Below are 14,366 nucleotides of genomic sequence, written 5' to 3' on the forward strand. Positions count from 1 at the left end.
GGGGGGAGAGAGAGAGTGCAAAAGAGGGGGAAGAGAGAGAGCGCAAAAGAGAGGGAGAGAGAGAGAACAAAAGAGAGGGGAGAGAGAGAGCGCAAAAGAAAAGGGGGAGAGAGAGCAAAAGAGAGGGGGAGAGAGAGCAAAATAGAGGGGGAGAGAGAGAGCAAAATAGAGGGGGAAGCGAGAGAGCAAAAGAGAGAGTGCAAAAGAGTGGGGGAGAGAGAGAGCAAAAAAGAGGGGGAGAGAGAGAGCGCAAAAGAGAGGGGGGAGAGAGAGAGCAAAAGAGAGGGGGAGAGAAAGCAAAAGAGAGGGGGAGAGAGAGCAAAAGAGAGGTCGGAGAGAGAGAGGGCAAAAGTGGGGGGGAGAGAGAGAGCAAAAAAGAGGGGGAGAGAGAGAGCAAAATAGAGGGGGAAGCGAGAGAGCAAAAGAGAGAGTGCAAAAGAGTGGGGGAGAGAGAGAGCAAAAAAGAGGGGGAGAGAGAGAGCAAAATAGAGGGGGAAGCGAGAGAGCAAAAGAGAGAGTGCAAAAGAGTGGGGGAGAGAGAGAGCAAAAAAGAGGGGGAGAGAGAGAGCGCAAAAGAGAGGGGGGGAGAGAGAGAGCAAAAGAGAGGGGGAGAGAAAGCAAAAGAGAGGGGGAGAGAGAGCAAAAGAGAGGTCGGAGAGAGAGAGGGCAAAAGGGGGGGGGGAGAGAGAGAGAGAGCAAAAGAGAGGGGGGAGAGAGCAAAAGAGAGGTGGAGAAAGAGAGCGCAAAAGAGAGGGAGAGAGAGAGCGCAAAAAGGGAAGGGGGAGAGAAAGAGCAAAAGAGAGGGGGAGAGAGAGAGAGCAAAAGAGAGGGGGGAGAGAGAGCAAAATAGAGGGGGGAAAGAGAGAGCTTAAACGGACACTGGACCCATTTTTTTTATTTCGTGATTCAGATAGAGCATGCAATTTTAAGCAACTTTCTAATTTACTCCTATTATCAAATTTTCTTCATTCTCTTGGTATCCTTATTCGAAATGCAAGAATGTAAGTTTAGATGCTGGCCCATTTTTGGTAAACAACCTGGGTTGTTCTTGCTGATTGGTGGATAAATTCACCCACCAATAAACAAGTGTTGTCCAGGGTACTGAACCAAAAAATAGCATAGATGCCTTCTTTTTCAAATAAAGATAGCAAGCGAACGAAGACAAATTTGGGTTCAGTGTCAATTTGAAAGAGAGGGGGCAGACAGAGAGCAAAAGAGAGGAGAGAGAGAGAGCAAAAGAGAGGGGGGAGAGAGCAAAAGAGAGGGGAGAGAGAGCGCAAAAGAGGGGAGAGAGAGAGAAAAAAAGAGAGGGGGGGGAGAGAGAGAGCAAAAGAGAGGGGGAAAGAGAGAGAGCGCAAAAGAGAGGGGAGAGAGAGAGAGCAAAAGAAGGGGGAGAGAGAGCGCAAAAGAGGGGGGAGAGAGAGAGAAAAAGAGAGGGGGGAGAGAGAGCAAAAGAAAGAGGGAGAGAGAAAATGCAAACGAGAGGGGGAGAGAGAGCAAAAGAGAGGGAGAGAGAGAACACAAATGAGAGGGGGGAGAGAGAGCGCAAAAGAGAGGGGGGAGAGAAAGAGCAAAAGAGAGGGGGAGAGAGTACAAAAGAGGAGGAAGAGAGGGGGAGAGAGAGAACAAAAGAGAGGGGGAGAGAGAGAGTGCAAAAGAAAAGGGGGAGAGAGAGCAAAAGAGAGGGTGAGAGAAAGAGCAAAAGAGAGGGGGAGAGAGAGTGCAAAAGAGAGGGGGGAGAGAGAGAGCAAAAGAGAGGTTGGGGAGAGAGAGTGCAAAAGGGGGGGAGAGAGAGAGAGAGAGAGCAAAAGAGAGGGGGAGAGAGCAAAAGAGAGGTGGAGAAAGAGAGCGCAAAAGAGAGGGAGAGAGAGTGTAAAAGAGAGGGGGGAGAGAGAGCAAAAGAGAGAGGGGGGAGCAAAAGAGAGAGGGGAGAGAGAGCAAAAGAGGGGGGAGAGAGAGCGCAAAAGAGAGGGGGAGAGAGAGCGCAAAAGAGAGGGGGAGAGAGCACAAAAGAGAGGGGGAGAGAGAGAGCAAAAAAAGAGGTGGAGAGAGAGAGCAAAAAAGAGAGGGGGAGAGAGAGAGCATAAGAGAGGGGGGAAAAAAGAGGGGGAGAGAGGGAGCAAGGGGTGGGACCGCTGTACTGCAAAAAATGGCCTGTGTACACGGACTTTTGGACTAGTATATATATATATATATATATATAGGACCTGCAACCCTTAGGATTGTACATATTCTGCACATGCCTATGTATAGACTTGCTGATATGGGGCCCCCTGCACTTGGGCCCTGCTGCACCAACGGGCTATTCTGAATGAGGCAATAAGGCAAGCCAAGGAGAGAGATTGGCCAACTGCTGCAAATAAGGTGTTAATGTAACTTAATTTACTAGAAGATTACAAAGTAATATCTCATATATATATTCTTAAAAACATTCTTTTTAATGACACAGAAGACAAAAATCAGCTGCTATCTGAAGATTCAATTACTGAGCAATTAGAGCTTACTTGAAAAAGTACCTCATTTATTTTGGTACACACAAACATAGTACTAATCAGAACCAAAGTGAAGGGTAATTATTTAATACCAGTATCAACAATTTAATCTTTGCTAACTAAAATCTGCTTAGTTTCAACCCATGTAACAGATTTTTTTTCCTAACAGAAAATGGACCAACAGCCAGAAGTCAGGAGTGGGAATTGGTTCCACTTAGGGCCTAGAAAACATTTCTGCTTTCCTGTTTTGAGATATGAGATGGCGCATAATGTACAGCCCATCTAGGACAACCTAGAAAGAACTCAGACCGAGCAGTTCTACATTATAGCTGTTTATTCAAGTAAACCAGCAGATATGTGCCCATGGGCTTGTGCAGGAATTTTTCCGGGGGGGGGGGGGGGATTAAATTGCCACCCTTTGTGGACGCTCATGATTGTGTCAAAACATGCTTGAAATTCAGGAGTGAGCCTTCAGATTTAAGCAAAATGACAACATCCTAAAGTGTTTTTTGTGATGTATGTGACCCTTTGCCAACCGTGTGGTTCGGTGTTACGTAAAACATGTGCTTGCATTCTCCAAGATGTATTGTAAGCATATAATATGAAATATCTATTACTTTGCAATAAAACATATTCGGCTAGATTACGAGTTTTTGTCGGTAATGGTGTGCAGGGCTAACAAGCCTTTTTTTCTCACCGTTCACTTAAGACAACGCTGCTATTACGAGTTTTCTGCAAGCCGGCGTTAGCCTCAGAAAAGTGAGCGTTGAGCAAAATTTAGCTCCACATCTCACCTCAATACCAGCGTTGCTTAAGTCAGCGGTGAGCTGGCTGAACGTGCTCGATTTCCCCATAGGAAACAATGGGGCTGAACTGGCTGAAAAAAAACTAACACCTGCAAAAAAGCAGCGTTCAGCTCCTAACGCAGCCCCATTGTTTCCTATGGGGAAAGGAATTTTAAGTATACACCTAACACCCTAACATGAACCCGGAGTCTAAACACCCCTAATCTTACACTTATTAACCCCTAATCTGCCGCCCCCGACATCGTCGCCACCTACATTATATTAATAACCCATAATCTGCCGCTCCAGACACCGCCGCCACCTACATTATCCGTATGAACCCCTAATCTGCTGCCCCCAACATCAACCATCCCTACATTATATTTATTAACCCCTAATCTGCCCCCCCAACGTCGCCGCAACTATATTAAATTTATTGACCCCTAATCTGCCGCCCCCACAATAATAAATTTATTAACCCCTAAACCTAACCCTAACCCTAACCCCCCCTAACTTAAATATAATTTCAATATATCTAAATAAATTTACAATAAGTAAATAAATTATTCCTATTTAAAACTAAATACTTACCTGTAAAATAAACCCTAAGCTGGCTACAATATAACTAATAGTTACATTGTAGCCATCTTAGGGTTTATTTTTATTTTACAGGCAACTTTGTATTTATTTTAACTAGGTAGAATAGTTATTAAATAGTTATTAACTATTTAATAACTACCTAGTTGTAACAAATACGTTATAAATGCTACAAAAATAAGTTTTTGTTGCTCTTTTGTGAAAGATACTCAGGAGTCACTGATTACTCTTAGTAACAACACAGTGAGCTAGTTTTGATGTTAAGTAGTTTCAGATAAAAGAGAGCAGATTTTATGCTTTAAGATAGTTCTCTCAGCGTGGGCTGGCTCTGATATGAGTAGCTTAGCAAGGAGATGTTAGTTTGAATTGGTAATAGAAGCAGTAAAAAGTCTTTACACAAATGATGAAGTATTATCTGATTGAGTCTTTCTGTCTTCACACACACACACCCGATCAATATATACACACACAGAAGCTCACAGGTATTGAGAGGAATCCGGCAATGAGGAAAGATTAGGTAAACAGTCTTAGTATGAGTTCCGGTATTTGTATTAGTAACAGTTGATATAAGGTTTTGTATAAACACAAGTAATGAGAAAAGTAATATGCTTGAAATGGTAACCGCTATGATACCTGACCTCCTCGGCGTGTTCAGTGTTTACACAGCAGCGGGTATGTGCGTGACTGACTTCCGGTCCTGCAAACACTGTGTCCTTGCTGTGAGATTCTGCAAACAGCTGACTCCTGTCAGCGTAACGGTAAATGTACAAATGGAAGTTTCCTGAGAAAAGGCTGAGAAGAGGTTTACCCAATAATGCACAAAAAAGGAATAGTAGTGAAACTGCTAGCAAAATAACAAATAGAAAAATAGCAACAAAACTTGTAGTAGAAAGTTTGAAATACTGCAGTAACAATCAGAGCAATTAAGAAACTCAGATGCACAGCAGTGTTTGTCCTTCAATATTCAGGCAATGAGATACAGGAACAGGAAGCCTTTTATAGGGTTAGAGGCCAAACAGGTGATATACCTTAAAGGTATATCACATACCCCCCTCCTCAAGGCCCCCCAGGTCAAATCAGGAAGGTTTATTGGGGTAACGTCTGTGGAATGCAGAACGAAGCGAAGGAGCATGAACGTCCAAGTGAGAAACCCAGGAGTTTTCCTCCATACCATAACCTTTCCACTTAACCAAATACTGGAGAGTACGTCTCCGTACCCTGGAGTCAAGAATTCGCTCCACCTCATACTCCGGACCATCCTGAAGCAAAACAGGAGGGAGAGGAGATGATTGATGAAGGCAGTCATAAGGTTTCAGTAGGGAGACGTGGAATACAGGGTGCAACCTACAATCAATGGGTAATTTCAACTTTACAGCATTTGGATTCACTATGGAAATAATACGGTACGGTCCGATATATTGATTAGCTAATTTCTTGCTGGGGAGCTGAAGCTTAAGATGTTTGGTAGAGAGTAGCACTAAGTCACCTATTTTGTAGAGAGGTGTTGGTGAATGATGATAATCATAATATTTTTTCTGACGATCTTTAGCCTCACTTAAATGTAGTTTGAGTATCTCCAGTCTGTCTTTCAATGTTGAGGTGAAATCAGTAACACTTGGACAAGAGACCGGGGCATGCGAAATGGCTATAGTGGATGGATTATATCCGTAAGTAGCAAAGAATGGAGTCATCTTTGTGGATGTTGATATCGAATTGTTATAAGAGAATTCTGCCATAGGTAGGTATTCAACCCAATCGTCCTGTAAGTGGGTTATGTAACATCTTAGGAACTGCTCTAAAGTCTGATTTAGGCGTTCAGTCAACCCGTTGGTTTGAGGGTGGAATGAAGTTGAGTACCTAGTCTCTATTTGTAGAAGTTTACAAAGTGATTTCCAGAGAGCTGAGGTAAACTGTGTACCCCGATCAGAAATGATGGTAGTGGGAATGCCATGTAAGCGTACTATGTGTTTCAAAAATACTCTAGCTGTAGTCATAGCAGTGGGTAGATTCTTGAGAGGGATGAAATGTGCAAGCTTTGTTAAGTGGTCAACAACTACTAATATTGTGGTAAAGTGTTGAGATGAGGGTAGATCTACTATGAAATCCATGGAGATGGTGGACCATGGCATAGACGGTATTGGTAGTGGTGAGAGATATCCAATTGGTTTTTTGTGTATAACTTTGTTTCTTGCACATATATCACATTTTTTTATATAGGAGATAATAGAAAGTTCCATTTGAGGCCACCAGAAGTAGCGTTTAATTAGCTCTGTCGTCTTTTGTATGCCTTTATGTCCTGCTAATACATTGTCATGATGATGATGTAAAATGACATCTCTGAGTGTTTTGGGAACATAGATTTTCTTGTTGTGAAGGTAAAGTCCGGTGGCTTCGTCTTTCTCACAGTCACTTGGTAACTCTGTCTCTTTAAGAGTTTCAGATAGTATCTCACTTTCAAGAGAGGTTAGGGATCCCAAGAATTTTTCTTGAGGAATAATCGGATTGAGGGTATCCAGACTCGAATTGACATTCGGTATTCGAGATAGTGCATCAGCTTTAGTATTACTGTTTCCAGGTCGATAGGTGATTAAAAAATTGAAACGGTCTAAGAATAAAGACCAGCGAACTTGTCGGGCCGAGAGAGTCTTGTTTTTCCGTAAGTATTCTAAGTTCTTATGGTCAGTGTATATTAGGAAAGGTTCTGGAGAACCTTCCAGAAGGTGCCTCCAATGCTCCAAAGCAGCTTTAATCGCTAGAAGTTCTTTATCTCCCACATTGTAGTTTAATTCAGCTGGGAGTAAAGATCTGGAGTAGTACTCTATTGGATGTAATTCCTGAGTAGTTTTATCCTTCTGGGATAAGACAGCTCCTAGTCCATAATTAGAAGCATCTACTTATAGGATGAACTGTGAAGTATAATAAGGCAGGGTTAACACAGGTGCTACTGTGAATAAATGTTTTAGAGTAAGAAATGCTTTTTGAGCCTCGTCATTCCATTTGTAGTTACAGTTCTTTCTGGTAAGTAATGTGAGTGGCTTCACAATGTCTGAAAATTTATTTATAAATTTTCTGTAAAAATTGGAGAATCCCAGAAACCTCTGGAGTGCTCTCAGGGTTTTAGGTTGTGGCCAATTAGTTATTGCAATGATCTTGTCTGGGTCCATTTGAATTGTATTAGGTGAAATGATATATCCAAGAAATTTTATTTGTTGAACATGGAAATTACATTTTTCCATCTTTGCAAACAGTCGGTGCTCTCGTAGCCGTGTCAGGACCCATCTTACATGTTTTTCATGTTCTTTAAGGGATTTGGAATATACCAGAATATCATCTAGATAGATGATGACGCATATGTCTATGAGATCGTGAAATATTTCGTTAATAAAATATTGAAAAGTCGCTGGGGCGTTAGTTAAACCAAATGGCATCACGTTGTATTGGAATAAGCCATAGCGTGTCCTGAAGGCTGTTTTCCATTCATCCCCTTTTTTGATGCGAATTAAGTTATAAGCACCTTTAAGGTCTAGTTTGGTATAAATTGTTGCATTTGTCAATCTTTCTATCAATTCTGGTATCAAGGGTAGTGGGTAACGATTTTTTATGGTAATTGCGTTGAGGCCTCTATAATCTATTATGGGTCGTAGTGAGTGGTCCTTATTTTTTACAAAAAAGATTCCAGCTGCTGCTGGTGATGTGGAATGTGAAATAAAACCTTTTTTGAGGTTATCATCTAGATATGTGCGTAGGTGTTCGAGTTCGGTTTGAGATAATGGGTAGATTTTCCCATATGGGATTTGTGAACCAGGAATTATATCTATTGGACAGTCAAAGGGCCTATGAGGTGGTAAACTGTCCGCTTCTTTGAGATCGAACACATCTACCAAATCAGAATATGCCAATGGTAAACCAGTCTCCAGGCTGGATATCGAACAATGTGGAAAACAAGTTTTAGTACAGTAATCCGAACTTAAGAGAATGGAATTATGCGACCAATCTATGTTTGGATTATGTGTATTCAACCATGAGTACCCTAGAATTATTTCATGTCTATCAATAGGAATTATATCATAGACTAAATATTCTGTATGTACATCTAGTGTTGTGGTAAGTAAAGGAATGGTGTGATGGGTTATAGGCCCTTTTTGTATTAAAGAACCATCAATTAATTTGACAAAGACTGGTTGCTTTTTACACACAACAGGAATTTTATTTCTATATACATAATCAGCATCTATATATATCCCAGATGCTCCGGAATCTATTAAGGCATCAGTCTGGGTATGTGTTTGATCCCACTGTAAAGAAATGGATAAAGTGAGTTGGTTTGGAGTAGGTGTTTTGGTTTTACACACAAATATAGTGGTCTTAATCTTACCCTTCTTTTGTTTGGCCAATAGAGGACATGAGGATACTGTGTGCTCTTTGTGTGCACAGTAAAGGCAAAGATTCGCCAGTCTCCTCCTGGTCTTTTCCTCTGCAGATAATGGTCCCTTGATAGTACCTATTTCCATGGGTGTGGATTGGTTTCTATCATGACCTTGGGTAGTTTGAGTCATGCGTCTGGGGGTAGGATCATAGTAACCCTTTTCTGCCTTTCTTTCTCTTAATCTGCGATCAAGTGTAGTACTGAGTTTAATTAATGATGCAAGTGTCTCAGGCATTTCCAAACGAGATAGCTCGTCCTTCAGAGTCTCTGAGAGTCCCAACCTAAATTCATTTTTCAGGCTGATCTCATTCTAAAGAGATTCAGAAGCCCACATTTGGAAGTCAGTGGTGTATTATTCCACTGTTCTTTTCCCTTGTTTGAGAGCTCTTAATTTTGTCTCTGCATTTAGCTGACTGTTTGAGTCCTCATATAAACTAGCTAAAGCAGAAAAGAATTCTTGAAGTGAATCTAATATTGGGTCATTGTTCTCAAAAAATCTATTAGCCCAAGTCCGCGGTTCACCAATCAAATAAGAGATAGTTGTGCAGACTCTGATTCTATCTGTAGGATAGGTACGTGGCTTCATAGAAAATAAAAGGAAGCATGCATTTTTAAAGTCACAGAACTCTGACCTTTTCCCTGAGAAGGGTGTAGGTGTTTGTATGTGTGGCTCAGGAAGCTGTGGTTCCTTAGGGGTTAATGAATCCTTTATCAAAGTTTTGATAGCTGTGTTTTCAGCTTTAACTTCATTTAATGCATGAGCTAAGAAATCTAACTTCTGGTACACATTATTAAATTCCTTTTTGATTTCATTAGGATCCATGGTTTAATAACCTAATGTTTATAGGGCCTGAATATTATGTAACAAATAAGTTATAAATGCTACAAAAATAAGTTTTTGTTGCTCTTTTGTGAAAGATACTCAGGAGTCACTGATTACTCTTAGTAACAACACAGTGAGCTAATTTTGATGTTAAGTAGTTTCAGATAAAAGAGAGCAGATTTTATGCTTTAAGATAGTTCTCTCAGCGTGGGCTGGCTCTGATATGAGTAGCTTAGCAAGGAGATGTTAGTTTGAATTGGTAATAGAAGCAGTAAAAAGTCTTTACACAAATGATGAAGTATTATCTGATTGAGTCTTTCTGTCTTCACACACACACACCCGATCAATATATACACACACAGAAGCTCACAGGTATTGAGAGGAATCCGGCAATGAGGAAAGATTAGGTAAACAGTCTTAGTATGAGTTCCGGTATTTGTATTAGTAACAGTTGATATAAGGTTTTGTATAAACACAAGTAATGAGAAAAGTAATATGCTTGAAATGGTAACCGCTATGATACCTGACCTCCTCGGCGTGTTCAGTGTTTACACAGCAGCGGGTATGTGCGTGACTGACTTCCGGTCCTGCAAACACTGTGTCCTTGCTGTGAGATTCTGCAAACAGCTGACTCCTGTCAGCGTAACGGTAAATGAACAATTGGAAGTTTCCTGAGAAAAGGCTGAGAAGAGGTTTACCCAATAATGCACAAAAAAGGAATAGTAGCGAAACTGCTAGCAAAATAACAAATAGAAAAATAGCAACAAAACTTGTAGTAGAAAGTTTGAAATACTGCAGTAACAATCAGAGCAATTAAGAAACTCAGATGCACAGCAGTGTTTGTCCTTCAATATTCAGGCAATGAGATACAGGAACAGGAAGCCTTTTATAGGGTTAGAGGCCAAACAGGTGATATACCTTAAAGGTATATCACACTAGTTAAAATAAGTACAAATTTACTTGTAAAATAAACCATAACCTAAGTTACAATTACACCTAACACTACACTATAATTAAATTAATTACCTAAACTAACTACAATTAATTACAATTAAATTAAATTGGCTGATCCAATCAATCAATAGGATTGAGCTCGCATTCTATTGGCTGTTCCAATCAGCCAATAGAATGCAAGCTCAATTCTATTGGCTGATTGCATCAGCCAATAGGATTTTTCCTACCTTAATTCCGATTGGCTGATAGAATTCTATCAGCCAATCGGAATTGAAGGGATGCCATCTTGATTGACGTCACTTAAAGGAACCTTCATTCTTCAGTCGCCATCGGATGGAAGAGGATGCTCCGCGTCAGATGTCTTCAAGATGGACCCACTCCGCTCCAGATGGAAGAAGATAGAAGATGCCGCCTGGATGAAGACTTCTGACTGTCTGGATGTCCTCTTCTGGCCGGATCGGATGAAGACTTCTGCCCCTCTGGAGCTCCACTTGTGCCCGGCTGGGTGAAGATGTCTCAAGGTAGGGTGATCTTCAAGGGGGTAATGTTAGGTTTTATTAAGGGAGGATTGGGTGGGTTTTAGAGTAGGGTTGGGTGTGTGGGTGGTGGGTTTTAATGTTGGAGGGGTATTGTATTTTTTTTACAGGTAAAAGAGCTGATTACTTTGGGGCAATGCCCCGCAAAAGGGCTTTTAAAGAGCTATTTGTAATTTAGTATAGGGTAGGGATTTTTATTATTTTGGGGGGCTTTTTTTATTTTATTAGGGGGATTAGAGTAGGTGTAATTAGCTTAAAAAATTATAATTATTTTTTTATTTTCTGTATTTAGTGTTTTTTTTTTGTACTTTAGTTTATTTTATTTAATTGTAGTAAATTGTAGTTAGTTTATATAATTAATTTAATGATAGTGTAGTGTTAGGTGTAATTGTAATTTAGGTTAGGATTTATTTTACAGATAAATTTGTACTTATTTTAACTAGGTAGCTATTAAATAGTTAATAACTATTTAATAACTATTCTACCTAGTTAAAATAAATACAAAGTTGCCTGTAAAATAAATATAAATCCTAAGCTAGCTACAATGTAACTATTATTTTATTGGTAAGTATTTAGTTTTAAATAGGATTAATTTATTTAATTGTAGTAATTTTATTTTGTTTTATTTAAATTATATTTAAGCTAGGGGGGTTAGACTTAGGGTTAGACTTTAGGTTTAGGGGTTAATAAATTTAATATAGTAGCGGCGACGTTGGGGGCGGCAGATTAGGTGTTAATAAATGTAGATAGGTGTCGGCGATGTTAGGGATGGCAGATTAGGGGTTAATAAAATTTAACTAGTGTTTGCAAGGCGGGAGTGCGGCGGTTTAGGGGTTAATATATTTATTACAGTGGCGGCGATGTCCGGTCGGCAGATTAGGGGTTAAAAATTTTATTTAAGTGTTTGCGATGTGGGGGGGCCCTCGGTTTAGGGGTTAATAGGTAATTTATGGGTGTTAGTGTACTTTGTAGCACTTTAGTTAAGAGTTTTATGTTACGGCGTTAGCCCATAAAACTCTTAACTACTGACTTTTAAATGCGGTAGGAGTCTGGACAGGAGAGGGTCTACCGCTCACTTTTTCCAGCAATCGTAATACCGGCATTAGGAAAATCCCATTAAAAAGATAGGATACGCAATTGATGTAAGAGGATTTGCGGTATGCGAAAGTCGCGGAAAAAAAGTGAGCGGTACACCTGTACCTGCCAGACTCGTAATACCAGCGGGCATTAAAAAGCAGCTTTGGGATCCCTCAACGCTGCTTTTTAAGGCTAACGCAAGACTCCAATAGGGCAAAAACCAATAGGGCAAAAACAAAAAGTATCTGCATGGGTTTAATGATACTTATTCTTCACCTGAGCGCTCAAAAACAACAATTTCAAATAACTAAAGCATAGAGCAAGTTAACATATTTTTAAACATATTTTTGAATCTACCGATATTTTGTAATCTACCGAAGTTAATTACTACAGGAGTCCAGGGTGCATACTTATCAATGTGCGAGTGGACATGATACTGCTGGTGCAATGCCACCCCCCTGCAGATTCGTCTTCGAATCGGGTTGATTTCTGTCCGTAGCCTCAGAGTAGGGGGACAAGTTATGGAGCAGTGGTCTTTATAACTTTTGAAGGCTCACCGGAAACAAGGGGCATCAAGCTACATACGGAGTTTGATAAATATGCCCCCAGGTCTCTAACTTGAAAACTGAGAATGTCCTAACACCGTATCAGAGCTGAGAGATTCCTTCCTCACTGAACCATTAGACAACCTGAAGCGGACCGAAACAAATCAAACATACGCTAATTATTAATTCACTCAAACCAGTGAAAATGCTAATTTAATCTCTAGGACAATGTGGAAGTGAAGTGCATGTCATGCATAATATGGCTCCTGATGTTGCAGTGATTTAGCATGAAGATTTATTTCCAGCGCAACATCTACGTTTGATTTGGCATTTTTTTTCTCCTCCAACAGCTCAGATGAACTGGGGTTTGTGACCAATAAATATGAAACACCAATAAAAATACAAATAGAATTTTTCACAAAGGTTTAGTAAAAGTAAAAAAACAAAACAAAGGAAAAGTAAAATAAACTAAAATGTAATGGATCATTACTACATCAGGTAATATGTTGTGAGATTATTGAAGCTGCCTTGGAATGAATTCTAGAATTACTGTCATTACATTTACTTGATTAACCACCACACAGACCGACACTACATGAGCAGGGGTTAAGTCCTAAAAAAAAAAATGTGTCAGAACTCACCAAGACTTTCTCCCCCCCCACAATTAATATTATTTTATACACACACACACTTTCATACACTGTATTTATATATATACAATCTATATTCACTCTGGTTAGTGAAAGAAAATTAAAACCAATCAAGGACTGAATGGCTGCCTTTGGGCCTGAGGGTGGACACCCATGGTTACATATTTACATGGCAGGGGTGAAATTTTTATTTGTAATTTAGGATTCAATTGATACTGAATACTGAGAAGCCAGACACACACTTTTTAGAATACATGAAGGGGCATTTGTATATAAATGATGTTGAATAATCCAAAAAGCTAAGAGCCTTAGTAAAGTTTTAGGAGATGTTACTCCCTAACTCTCAGGATGCGTAAAGCTCTGTAATGTAAACATCTGATTTTAAGATCTTGATAAGGTTTGTGGCACAGTAACACAGAACACAACAAGTTACCTTTTACTTTGGGATGAAACTGGTAAGGTGGAATCTGCAGCAAATATATTATTTTGCACAGGTCAGCATTCTGAAGAGAACCTGGCCTACTGACAATACGTTGATAGACATACAGTAAGAGGGTCCTCATTTGCCCCTGTATCTGTCTGTAAAATTGTGTCTTTGATTGTATTGTTTCTTCGTCGTACTTCTATCCTTGTACCCATAGGCAGCGCTGCGGAATTTGTTGGCGCTTTATAAATAAAGAATAATAATAATAATACAGTCACCAACATAGATAAACAGACTTCACATACTGTTGGTGTATAAAATAACATAATTGGGCTTATCCTACTTCAAGATATTTCAGAAACACCTTTAATTGCAAGGACTATTTTCCTTTGTGTGTACACATGTATTTCCCTTGCAAACCTCATCCCAGCTATATCAAGACAATGCCGGATTGGACCACCGGGATACCGGGAAAAATCCTGGTGAGCTGGCATCCCGGTGGGCTGGCAGCTGCACAGAGAGAGCAAAGGCTCATACTTGTTGCCTAAAGTAAACAATACCTATGCCGGCATAGGCATTGTTTACTTTAGGCAACAAGTGTGAGCTGAGGAGATGAGGGAGGGTGTCATTAGCCATAGGGGGGTGGGGCTGACCTGGAGGGGGGTGAGGCTGAGCTGGAGGGGGGTGGGGCTGAGCCAGAGTCAGTGAAGAAGGCTAGGAGCAGCCGACTTGCATGAGGAGGTGAGGGAGTGTGTCCTTTCATTATTGCCGGGGAGATTGGGCTGGAGGGGGGTGAGGCTGAGCTAGAGGGGTGTAGGGCTGAGCCGGAGACAGTGAAAGAGACTAGGAGTGGAGCAGCCGACTTCTGTGAGGAGGTGAGGGAGGCTGTCCTTTCATTATTGCTGGGAAATTGAGCTGGTGGGGGGTAAGTCTGAGCCAGAGGGGGCAGGGCTGAGCTGGAGCCAGTGAAGGAAGCTAGGAGTGGAGCGGCCAACTTGCGTGAGGTGAGTGTGGGTGTCCTTTCATTATTGCTGGGAAATTGGGCTGGAGGGGGGCG

This window comes from Bombina bombina, chromosome 6 (genome assembly GCF_027579735.1).
Source record: "Bombina bombina isolate aBomBom1 chromosome 6, aBomBom1.pri, whole genome shotgun sequence".
NCBI classification, from domain to species: Eukaryota; Metazoa; Chordata; class Amphibia; order Anura; family Bombinatoridae; genus Bombina; species Bombina bombina.